The sequence below is a fragment of the Micromys minutus genome (genome assembly GCF_963924665.1).
Source record: "Micromys minutus genome assembly, chromosome: 27".
Classification (NCBI taxonomy): Eukaryota; Metazoa; Chordata; class Mammalia; order Rodentia; family Muridae; genus Micromys; species Micromys minutus.
The window spans coordinates 18,798,858-18,812,232 of NC_137962.1; the positions used below are offsets into that span (position 1 = coordinate 18,798,858).

At 37.6% G+C, this 13,375-nt stretch overlaps 1 protein-coding gene across 2 annotated transcripts in view; it reads left to right on the forward strand.

Annotated features, from left to right (window-relative positions):
* Positions 1-13,375, forward strand: part of LOC308437768 (cyclic AMP-dependent transcription factor ATF-7) — an 85,397-nt gene that overhangs the window by 10,853 nt on the left and 61,169 nt on the right. The window lies entirely within an intron of this gene.

Genomic DNA, 13,375 nt, shown 5'->3' on the forward strand with positions numbered 1-13,375 from the left:
ACAAAACAACAACAACAACAACAACCAATAAACAGGGAGGGCAGAGAGATGGTCAGCAATCCAGAGCATTGACTACACTTCTAGAAAGTCCAGGTTAAATTCCTGGCACCCATATGGCTACTCAAAATAGTCTATAACTCTACTAGTTCTAGGGGATCTGATACCCTCTTTTAGCCTCTGTTGACACTGGGCACACATGTGGCATACAGACATATATGTAAGAAAAACACCCACATGGGGCTAGAGAGATGGTTCATCAGTTAAGAGCAATTGTTCTTGCAGAGGACCTGTATTTGACTTTCAGCACCCGTATGGTAGCTCACAACCAAATGCAACTCCAGTTTAAGGGGATCCAGTGGCTCCCTCTGGACACCAGGAATGCATACAGTATACATACATACATACATGCAGAACACTCATACCATAAATAATTCAAACTTTAAAAACCTGTATGCATAACAATAAATCTTAAAAACCCCTATAAAACAAACAACCCCCCACAAGACAAGGACATCCTTGTTTGTTTTTTTCTAAATCCATAATAATTTTAAATTGGTCCTTAAAGATCAGTGTTTGAACCTGACACAGTAGTCCGTGCCTATAATTCCAGTTACATGGGAAGCTGATGCTTCAAAAGGAATGCATGTTCTTTTTTTTTTTTTTTAAAGATTTATTTATTTATTATATGGAAGTACACTGTAGCTGTTTTCAGACACACCAGAAGAGGGCATCAGATCTCATTACAGATGGTTGTGAGCCACCATGTGGTTGCTGGGAATTGAACTCAGGACCTCTGGAAGAGCACTCAGTGCTCTTAACCACTGAGACATCTCTCCAGCTCCTAGGAATGCATGTTCAAGACTAGTCTAGAAAAGACTAGTCTAGAAAAGATAACAAGCCCTGTCTAAACAGGGAGTGGGGGAGGCATTAGGAATGTAGTTCTCTTGGTAGAGTGATGGCTGACCATGCATACAGCCCTGGGTTTGGTCTCCAACACCAAGTGGTAATAATGCCTGTTATCCCAGTACTTGGGTGGTAAAGGTAGGAAGATTAGAAGTTTGAGGCCAATGCAGGCTTTTGTAATGAATTTGAGGGTAGCATGGGATACTTGAAACTATTGCAAATAGATACACTAATAAACAAATATCTAAAAAAGGAAAAAAAATCTGTGTTGATCACTATTGTTTTAGGGGTCATACTTTGTCTGAAAATAACCAGAAAAACAAAACAACTTTTATTTGTTTATTATTTATTGAAACAGGAATGCTTCCATACTTATACAGAACAAAACTTTTGTATGTTTGGGGTGTGTGTCTCTATATGTAGTATATGTTTGTATTCTTGTGTTTTTATATGAAGGCCAAAGGTTAATGTCCTTTATTACCTCCCATTTTATTTTCTGAGGAGGAATATGTCTCACTGAAACTGGAATTCATCAGCTGTCTAGACTGGCTGGCCAATGAGCTCCAGGGATCTGTTGGTCTTAACCCCTTCCCCATGCTCCCAGAACTCTGGTTACAGACATATATTGCCTCATTCTGTTTTGTGTGGGTGCTAAGGATCTGCACTCAAGTCCACATGCTTCTGCAGTATGCCTTTATCAAGCCAACCGTCTCCTCTGTGTGTTTGCTTTGTTTTGAGGAAGGGTTTCTCTGTGTGTCCCAGTCTTGCATTAAACTCATAATTCTCTTGGCTCCACCTCCATATAGGATTATAGGCTTGTGCCATCACACCTGACTCTGCATTTTCTTTATTAATATCCCACTGGTTTCCAGGAATTCTTCTACCTCAAAAGCACATTGAGAGAACTAAAAGTATAGTTCAACAGTGTTTGCTGAGCATAATTAAAACCCTGGGTTTGCTCTTTAGCACAGGAAAAAAAATTAAAACTAGGGACTGGAAAGATGGATTGGTGGTTAAGAGCATTGGTTATTCTTCTGGCAGACCTGGGTTCAATTCCCAGTACGGAGATGGCTCACTACATCAATAACTCCAGTTCCAGGGGATCTGATGCCTTCTTCTGGTTTCCTTGGGCACCATGCATGTAGATAGTGTACAAGTATTCATGTAAGCAAAATACTATACACATTTCTCTTAAAAATCATACCACATTAAAAAAAAAAACACCAAAATATACATTGAGATATAAAGTATGTTAGTGTTCTTTACACCATTCCTCTTTTTTAGACAGTTTTAACTTGTAACTCTGAATAGCCTGACTTGCTATGTAGACAAGGCTGGCCTTGAATTTAAAGAGATCTGCCTTTTTCTGCCTTCAAAGTGCTGGAATTAAAGGTGTATGCTATCACATCCAGCCTATTTTTTACTTCTGCTTTTTGCTGTCATTTTATTTTATTTTATTATTACTATGTTTGAGACAGTCTCACTATGTAGTCCTCACTGATCCAGAACTTGCTATGTAGACCAAGAATGTATAACCAGGACCTCCTGTCATTTTAACAAGTTATAGCTCTTCATCCCCCTTATTCACATTTTCTAGTTAGGGCTGGAGAAATGGCTTGGTGGTTAAAGGATTAGGGTTCAATTCCCAGTTCCTACATGGTGGCAGGGAGTTCAGTGACCCCTTCTGATCTTTGCTGGTACTCTAGACTCATGGAGCACAGACATACAAAAACAAACAGAAGTGTACACATAAAATAAACGTTTTTAAAGACTTAAGTCTGAAAATTAAATAAAAACACAAACTTTTGAGTCAGGTAGTTGGCCTCTATAAACCTGCTTCCAGATGGGTTGTAAGCATTGCCCATTTATTACATAACTTATGATTTAGCCTAATTTCTACTGGCATCTGTTTTCTGTCATTTGCTAAAAACTATTTGATCTACTTAGCTGGCTGTCTTTGAAACCTGTTCCTTTATGTCTGAGATACAAATACAGAAATTAACTTAAATATTCTGTTGATTATTCTGCTTAGTTACTACACTATTCTGTTTTTTTAAACTACATTTTAATTTATTTAGTATGTATATGCCATAACAACTGAGGTAGGGGGGTTATTTCTCTTCTTCCATCATTCGGGTCCTGGAGATTGAACTCAGATTGTCTGGCTTGGTGGCAAGTTCCCTGCTGAACTGTCTTGGAGGACTTCTGTAACTTTTTTCTCCATTTATGTATGTATGTATGTATGTATGTATGTATTTAACATCCCAATCACTGTCCCCCAGCCCCCCTCAAAGAGTCTCTCCCCCCATATCTCATCCCCTTCTCCTCTGACCCTCTGGGTAGCCATCCACCCTGTTGTATCAAGTCTCTGCATCCTCTCCTACTGAGGCCAGACAAGGCAACCCAGTTGGGGAACAGATCCCACAGACAGGCAACAACTTTAAGGCCAGCCCCCACCCCCTTCAGTTATCAAGGGGGACCCTCATGGAGACTGAGTTATACATCTGCTACATATGTATGTGCCAGGGGCCTCAGTCCAGCCTGTGAATGCTCTTTGGTTAGCAGTACCTATTTATACTCTCAGAAGTTACTAATGTTGCATGCCTGTAATGCTGGGAGACTAAACAAGAGCAGAAGACTAGCATGGGATATGTAGTAAGTTCCAGGCCATCATGGGCTACAAAATGAGATCTTGTCTCAGTTTCTTCCTTCCAAAAAAAAGAGTTTTGATGATTTAAAAAAAAACAAAACTTTTTTTCCAGTTTTAATTTAGATCTATTGATATTTTTACTTACTAGAGATTAAAATGTAATTTTTAAAAAAGATTTATTTTATATATGTTAGTACACTGTTGCTGTCCTCAGACACACCAGAAGAAGGCATCAGATCTCATTACAGGTGGTTCTGAGCCACTATGTGGTTGCTGGGAATTGAACTCAAGACCTCTGGAAGAACAGTCAGTGCTCCTAACTGCTGAGCCATCTCTCTAGCCCTAAAATATAATTTTAAAGATAATGGTAAACCCATTATACTATAACAAGGTAATTACATTTGTATTACCAGGAAAAGAATGAGGCTGAAGATGAAACTCAGTAAAGTGCTTGTTTAGTGTGCCATTAGGCCTTAGGTTACTTCCATACCACCGCATAAACCAAATTGGTGGTATGTACTTGTAATCCCTGCTCTTGGGAGGTAAAGGCAGGAGGATCAGAAGTTCAAGGTCATGTTCAACTACATAGAAATTTTGAGGACAACCTGGGCTAGAGACTGTCTCCAAAAAAAAAAAAAAAGAAAGAAAGAAAAAGAAAAGAAAAAGCTGGGCACAGTGGCATACATTTTTAATTCCAGCACTTAGAAAGTAAAGGGTAGATCTCTGTGAATTTCAGGTTAGCTGGATTTACATAGCGAATAACAGGTCAGCTGGGGCTACAAACAGAGAAAACCTATTTCCAAAAAGGAGAGAGGAGAGGAGATAGTTCAACTGATAAAGGTGCCGACCGTACAAGCTTGATAGCCAGTGTTAGGTGCCCAGGACCCACACAGTGGAAGGAGAGAACTGGCTACTAAAAATTGTCCTCCAGCCTCCATGTGCATGCTGTGGCATATGCACACACTATATAACACACACAAAAAAAGATACAAAAAGCTAAGGGAGAAGCTTCAAATTTAATATCTGGTTTAACAGAAAACATCTAGTTTCTCATAACTGCTTCTGCATTCAGTCTGTTAAGATATATTGTTTTACTTTAAGTATCTGACACATATGGTCATACATATAGAAATAGGAAGATTACTTTTAGGTAGTGGTAGCTTCCTTTGATATGGAACCAAAATCTAGAAAACGGTTTGTTTAATGTCTTAAAAGTTATAGTGTGTGACCTGAGACCACTTCTGTGAAGTTTTAATGCTGCTACATTGAAATGTGTTGGTCTGTCTTGCTGTTTAAATAGATCTTTTACTTGTAAGTGATTTCTTTTTAAACTGCCATGAGCCCTCTGAAAGGGTTTTGGGGATCCAGAAGTGATCCTGGGGCCACTTGGAGCTGCTGATTTACAGACTTGAGAATACAGCTGCTTTCCAAATGGAAGAATTAGAAGCTTGCTTAATGATTCTCAAATGGTGGTCAACAGAATTTTCCAAGGTATACTAAGGTTTTTAATTAATTAAATTTTTAGATAGTCCTAGAGATCCCTGGCCATCCTCAAGTCCATGTATGTAGCTGGGGACGGACTTTCTGTTCCTCCTGGCTCTATCCTCTCAGGGTTGTGCCACCAGCTTGAGCCACTGCATCTGGTTTGTGGTTTTATGGGGATTGAACCCAGAGCTTTTTGTATGCTAGGCAAGCACTTTGCTAGTTGACCTACATCCATCCCTGTTTTATTTTTTAATGTGCTGGTGTCCATCCTAGTTAAGCCTCATTAGCCACATTGAAATCATATACAACTTTATTTTAGTTTGTATGTTGCTGGTGATTGAATCTAGCACTTTTTAAATGGTAGGCAAATAATCTACAACTGAGCAACGTTTCCAAGCAATAACACCCCCACTTGGTTGTGTGTATGTGTGTGTATGTAAGAAAGAGACATACTCACTTCAGTTTTGGCTTTGGGTTTTAAAATATATTTATATGAAGTTGTGTAGGTACATGCATGTATTGCAATGCATTTGTGAAGGTTAGTGGACAACTTTGGGGAATAGGTTCTTTCCACTATGAGTTCTAGGAATTGAACTCAGGTTGTCAAACTTACACAGTGTTTTAGTTTCATTTCTGATGCTATGATAGTTAGTCTATAAGACAGGAACCTGAAGGCAGCCCTGTTTGCTTTTTCACACAGCATTATCTCCAACCAAGCAACTTGCTTTTACAGCCAAAGAAGTCCAGCAGGAACAATCTAAGAGGCCTAGGAATCTGAATCTTTTACAAGGTGCCCAAGTGATTATGCAGTGCTTAAAAACTATTGTGCTATCTTACCTTAGTTAGTTTTAGACTTATTTTATGTATTTGAATATTTTTCCTGCATATATGTATGTGCATCATATGCAGGTCTGGTACCCATGGAGTTTAGAAGATTTTGTCAGATCCTTTGGCACTGGAGACATAGCTGGTTGTGAGCTATCATGTTGGGGCTGGGTACTGAACCTAGGACCTCTGCAAGAGCAACAAATGCTCTTAACTGCTGAGCCATATTCCAGTCCCTTAACTTAAAAAAAACAAAAACAAAAACAAAAACAAAAACAAAAAAACCCCAAAAACCTAATATATAAAATGTGGAAATTCAAACAAAAAAGAAATTAATATTTATCTATCTGTATAATTCTGATATTCTCTTTAGTTAGGATATGTAACCACGTGTTTTGGAATTAGGGGACAAAAGCCAGAAAATAAATATGGTATACTTTTTCATTGAAAAAATTATTTTTGACTTACAGGCCATACAAAGTTGGGGGCGGACTAACAGATTTGTCTCATGAGCTGAAGTTTCCTAATATTTAATATATACTATAGCTAGATTATGAATTTAAAACATGCTTAATTTTGAAATGGAACAGTACAGTATCTGTTTCCTTCTTAATAGTTTTGATTTCTAATGTTTCAGATACCTCTAGCAACTGAGATTTGAAAATATTAAGAAAACTCCAGAAGTAAATGATTCCCTATCTTTAAATCACATGCTGTTATTAATAGTGTGAGGAAGTCTATGCCTGCCCTATTCCATCGTTCTTAGGACACTGGGACATGAATTATCCCTTTGGGAACCCACTCTTCAAACCCATATTGCATGCTACCTTAAGTATTGTGTTGTCTGCCATGGTATTACAATGTAAATATAAATTAAGTAAGCCTTATTTCACTTAATAGTCTTCTCAAAGTGTGAGAGGTTTGAAAAGATGCACAGGACATTATCTGCTGAAGAATTAGCTGAGGATTTAGCTCAATTAGTAGAATACTTGCCTAGCATGTCCTGGTTTCTATACCTAACACCACATGAAAGTACTCAGGAGGATGAGAAGTTCAAGATTACCCTTGGCTCCATAGCAAATTTGAGGCCAACCTGGGATACTTGAGACCTTGTTGCAAAACAAAATCAAAGGCTGGCTATGGTATGCACACCTTTACCCTTTACCCAGAACCTTAAAGGAGAGTCAAGAAGATAAGAGTTTGAGACCAGCCTGATGTACATCGTGAGTTCCAGGCTGGCCAAGATTGCCTCTTGCCCTCTGGCCATGCTGCAGAACATACAGGAAAAGCAGTGTTTGTAGCAGTTGGTGCTGTTATAGTTAGGACTCCTGTGCTGTGAGTCTTGGAATGTTTTCCTGTAAGGAAAAACTGTTGTATTTAATTTCCTTGATTTGTCAAGCCTTGAGATAATAGGGTATGTTTGTCATCCTAGCACTTGTTGAGGCTGAGGCAGAAGGAGCAAGAGCTTGAGCTGAGTGTGTGCTTCAGATAAGTTCATACCAGCTTGTCCTACACAGTGAAATCCTGAAAAGGAAAAATGAAAAGAAAGGAGGGAGAGGAAAAAAAATCAAGAATGTGTCCTCAGATTCATGTTTCTGGAGACCTTCTTTGTTTACTAAGCATATAAGAAACCCTGTTGGGTGCTGCAGTGTTGAACTACACACTGCTGCTGTAAGTAGTTATATAACATGGCAAGTTTCACACAACTTTCAGAAGTTACAAAACATTTTGTTACTCATTTTGTTTGGAGTACCTGAGAACAGATAACTAGAATTTATACTAGCTTCAACATCTTTGTTCCTTATTTGCCAATTTTTTAAATAACTCCATGTTTTTTTCCAGAAGCCTCTTAGCAAAGAATTTTACAAAATCCTGGTATAGGAAGGATGTAGTGGTGCAAGTCTGTAATCCCAGGCAGAGACAGGGCAGATTACAAATTTGAGGCCAGTTGGGACAAAATAGGGAGACCCTGTCTCAAGCAAGCAAATGGGAAACACGTGGAAAGCCTAGGAATATGGCTCATGTGGTATCGGACCTGCTGTGTAAGCATGAGGTCCTGAGTGTGAATCTCCAGGTGAGGAAGCACATATTGGTTACTTAGGTGGGAGTGTGGGGGACAACATGGACAGAGGGAACTGGCAGATCCCCAGAGCTCTCTATCACATAAGTCTGGCTTCCACACACATGCATGAATGCCACATGAAGACATACATATACTGCTTCCATACACATACATTCATACATACATACATATGTGTGTGTGTGTGTGTGTGTGTGTGTGTGTGTGTGTGTGTGTGTGTGTATAAAACCGACTTCGGTATAAAACAATAAGGCTGATTTGTTTAACATTATAGTAGTTCTGTGGTTTTACATTATCCTTTTGGGTCAGTTGATTTACCTACTGGTGAGACAATGTATGCTGAACTATGGTAATGCTAAATAATACAATGGAAAATTAACCCAGAATTAATAAACTGAGTTTCCAATTCAATTCTGAATAATCTACTGTCTAGTAAAACTTGAGTCTACTTTATTTTCTAAGGTTCATAGAACCTGCATTTTAATTTTCACCGTTTATATGTTTACAGGAATCTTTTCCTTAGGTGGTTTTCTAGATACCATGTAAACCAGAGCATCTATGAGTGTCCTTTTGGAGAATAAACTGTTGAAATTGAATCTGGAAAGATGGCCCCATGGGTAAAGGATACTTGCTATCAAACCTAGCAATCTGAGTTCTATCCTCAAATGGTAGAGAACTGACTCCCAAAAACGTGTCCTCTGACTACCACACATACATTGTGGCATATGTGAGTGTGTGTGTGTGTGTGCACATATATGTATGGATGTATATATGTATGATATACATATGTATAGAATGTAATTTTTAAAAAGACCGTTGACTGGTCAAGAATGTCTGTGTTTGTACACTTTGTTTTCTAACAGCTAAATTCCCTAGAGTTTCAAAGTTAGTATACTATTATGTTTTTTTAGAGAACCTTTTGCATGTATACGTTTTTGTAATATTGTCATAAAAGAATGGAGGTGTAGACTTGAAGCCTGTCTTAAAATTTCCAGTTTGTTTAAAGCTAAACTAAATTATACTCAGTACCATGTGGCTTAGTTTTAGCTCCTTTCATTTCCTTAGAGATGTATGTTAGAAACAGTCTCTAATTATTTCTTTTTTCTGTTTGTCTGCCTGCCTTCTTTCTTTCTTTTTTTCCAAACAGGATTTCTAAGTGTAGCCCTGGCTATCCTGGAACTTGTTCTGTAGATCAGACTGGCCTCAAACTCAGAGATCTACCTACTTCAGCCTTCTGAGTGCTGAGATTAAAGGCCTGTGTCACCACCAGGCAGCTTCAGTTTCTAATCATCTCTGATTGGTTATTACTACAAATAATATTTCTTGCCAGGGTTTCTGAAAATGAACTCTGGACAGGAATAAGGAAGAAGCTGGAACTGCTTGGCTATCCCACTAAGCCTGCTTTCTGTATGAAACTGGTAGTATATAATTTTAGATTTTTTTCATGGTCCTTGTTGAGTTTATTTTTTCAGTTACTATTAATGCTTTATAGAACTTCATATGATCAGCACTTTAGAGATCAGTACTCTTTTCTTAGGTTACTTTATATGCATGTAAATTTATTTCACTTATTAATATTGTGTGTACATATGCTATATGTTTAGGGGGCACATATGCCAAGGTATACATGTGGAAGTCTGAAAACAGTTTTATGAAATTGATTCTCTCCTTCCACCTTTATGTGCGTTCTGGGCTTCAAACTCAAAAAAAGTCATTTGGCTTGGATGGTAAGCACTTGTAAGTCCATACATTTTATTTTTGATATTTTTAAAAGAATTTTCTGAAAATTATAGACTTGAGAACACTAAAGTACAAAGAAAGTGAGGAAATCTAGAATACAGTTATCTTAGACATAATGATAATTCATTTTGTACTCGTTTTAGTATTGATTTTTTTCATCTTTTTTAAAGAATTGTTTATTTTATATGAATGAGTGTGTATGTTTGTATACCATGTGCATGTGTGCCTATTGCCTGAGGAATTCTGAAGAAGGTGTCAGACTTTAGAACTAGGGTTATGGAGGTTGTGAGGTGACCTATGGGTGCTGGGAACTGAACCCAGGACCTCTGCAAACTAGTGTGCTTATTGACTGAGCCATCCTTCCAGTCCACATCATTTAGCTTTTTAAGATCTTTATGAAATTTGCTTGCTTCTTTTTACAGATTTGGAATTACAGTGCAAATGAAATTTTATCAATTTATCTAAATTTTTATTCATTTTGTGTGTAAATGTGAGTGCCAGGACTTGTATGCCCCAGCATTTCTACTTACAGGAAGTCAGAGTATCCTTCCCAGAGTCAGGGTTTACCTTCCACCTTGTTGAGGCTGAGTCTCTTATTGAATCTGTTTCCTCCAGGCTAGTTGGCCTTTGAACCAATCTGGTAGATCCTTGGTGTTGCCTCCCACCTTATAGTAGAATAGGATTATAGATGTACTCTGCCCTTCATTTCTATGGATCCAGGGATTGAACTCAAGTTGTCAGGTTTGTGTGACAAACACTTTTACCTGCCAAATCATCTCCCTGGCCCCATAATTTTATATTTTTTTCATTTAATGAATACTGCTTTCTCATGTCATGTAGTTTTCTAAAATTGATTTATGTTATTTATATGAGTACACTGTAGCTATCTTCAGACACACCAGAAGAGGGCATTGGATCCATTACAGATGGTTGTGAGCCACTGTGTGGTTGCTGGGAATTGAATTCAGGACCTCTGGAAGAGCAGGCAGTGCTCTTAACCACTGAGCCATCTCTCCAGTCTAAGTAGTTTTCAAAATGTTATTCTAAACACCTTAAATAAAGTCTGTTGTCATGTAGCATCTTAATTTATATTTTTCTTCTGCACTTAATTTCTATTCTTTTTTTTAATCATAAATATTATTATGACAAACATTTTACTATGTAAAGATCTCAGTACCCATGTTGGGTGGCTCACACCGATTGTCCCTCCACCTACCAGGGAATTTAATTCCTCTGGTCTCTTAGAGCATGTGTATTAATATGCAAACACACACACACACACACACACATGAACAAACATACAAATAAAATATTATAAAAATGTAATTCTCTAAGCCATGGCTTTTTAGTATTTTTATTAGTATGTGTGGATGTCAATGCTCTGCATAGGTCTCAGAAGTTGGTTCTTCTACCTTGGGATTTAGGGATTGAGTTCAGACCAAATGGTTCTATTTGCTGAACCATTTCACTGGCCCTGAACCTTGAGTTTTCTTGTCTCCCAGCATTCATATCAGTCTCACTTTCAGACAGACCCTCACCGTATCATTTATACCTCCTGGTTGCTTTGAACACACGAGCCTTTTTCCCTGTAGACATGGGCCTCTAAGGACAACCTTCTAATGCATCTTTGTTTTCTTGTCCTAAGATTCTTTCAGAAAGCATCTCACTTATTCCTGGTAGTATCTCTTAATTTGTTTATTTTTCTCATCATTTATTGTTTAGCCCTATAGAGTTCTTATATTTTATCATGAAAAATAGATCAGGAAAGGAGACAGCAAACTGTGCCGATCCTAGACATATGGTCTATTTGTCAAGCAGTAGAGTTACAGATGAGCGGTGACGTAAATTCACATTGAGTGGCATCAGCATCATTCAGGATTTCATTTTTTGTCTTCCTCTGCTTATGTGATAGAAGTGTGGTTTTTTTTTTTTTTTTTGTTTGTTTTTCACATAGAAATAACCAGAAGCATTCTTTGTGTGCCACGGATGTAGCAGACGGAGAATGAAGGAATAATTAAGAAAGTGTGAGTGGATTTTTTTAAATAGGGAGAAAGATTATTCTAATTGCTAAATAATTATATTTTCTTGAATGCAGAAATGATGGCAATGACAAGGGACATTAGAATAACGGGATGACTTAAGTATAACCAGGCACTTAAGAAAGACATCTTCCTCCCATTGTGATCTTGTTTGGTAAAAATGGTAGAAACAAAGGCTTACAAATTGGGACGGAAGCAGGAAATCCTATTAGTGGCTGCCAGTTTAACAATCAAGACTGTTGAAAGCTTACGTCTGTTAGATGCCAATGCTTTTTCTCCCAAAGTCCTCTTTTTCTTTTTTAATAAGACACATTTTGTTTTCATATCATATTCTTATTAGAGATTCCAAATTATAGTTATCCTCATTTTTGAAGGTTTGAAACTTGTGGCTTAAGGAAAATTGTTCCCAAATTTATGTAATCACTCTCTACTCCCCTATCTTACCAGAAAGAACTCTGTCTTCTGATAATCACTAATGGAGGAAATTTTGCCCTAAGTGCGAGGTAGAATCAGTTTAAGAGAGAGGACTTCTCCCTTATCCTTGGGCCCACTTCTGCCTTGATAGACATAGAGACCCTGAAAGCCAAGCTTTAGTCTTGTGATATGTTAGGAAAACAGGCTCTGGAGCTAGAAGTGAAATTGTCTGTCACACAGCAGTTAGGAATTCTCATAGGCAAATGATTTGCTCTTCAGAGATATCTGAGTTTTCAGCCACAATGACCATAGTTTTTATATTTATTTGCTTTTACTTACCTATTTTTGATATTGTGTTGTGGTTCTAGAAAGTACTAAAAAATAATTTATTTGTTTTTTTTTTTTAAATTTTACTTAAACAAACAATCCAGAAAACCATGTTGTCCTGGGGCTATGTGAGGAAGAGTGAAGCTCTCATTTCCCAGTACCCAATCAGCAGCTTGAGCTGGCCTCTCCTAGGAACAGAATTTATTGAAGCAATTTATCCTTGCTAACTGTGATATAAATCTGTGTATACGTATGTACATACACAGTCTATTCCATTACAATAGGACTGAAGCATCAGCTTCCTTCATAGTTAGACCATGTTCCTATCACATTGAAAAATGACCAAGCAGCCCCTTCTATTTTATGGGGCACCTCACACTTTTAAACACCGATTAGCTGTGGAATTACTGATTAGACAACCAGAAATACTGGTTTCTTACCTAAAAATAAATCCTAAGAGAATAGGAGGAATATTACGTCGTTGCCCTCCATTTTAAGCATGATTTTCTGGTTACTAGATTAATTCTAGCATGTTAACATTTTATTTTAATGCAGGTCTCACTGAGATTGACCTGACATTTTGGTTTATCTCCAATATAAAATTTGAGATTTGGTTACAGTTCTGAGGTTGTTTCCGGACATATTCCAACAGTCATTCCTCACTTACCTCTCCTTGTTCACATAGTGGCGTGGATGGTTGTATGACAATGTCCCTAGCACCTTGTTCTACAAGACTACTTTTATCCTTCCTCCCAGCTTTCTCTTTGACCTTTCCAAAATACTGTTTATTTCTTAGGGATATTTTTACTGTGATTTGCATTTCTGATCATTATTCATCTCTGCCTGGTTTTTATTCTTAGTTGGAATATGAGAAATTTTCTCAATACATTCAGATTGTACTTGTTTTTTACA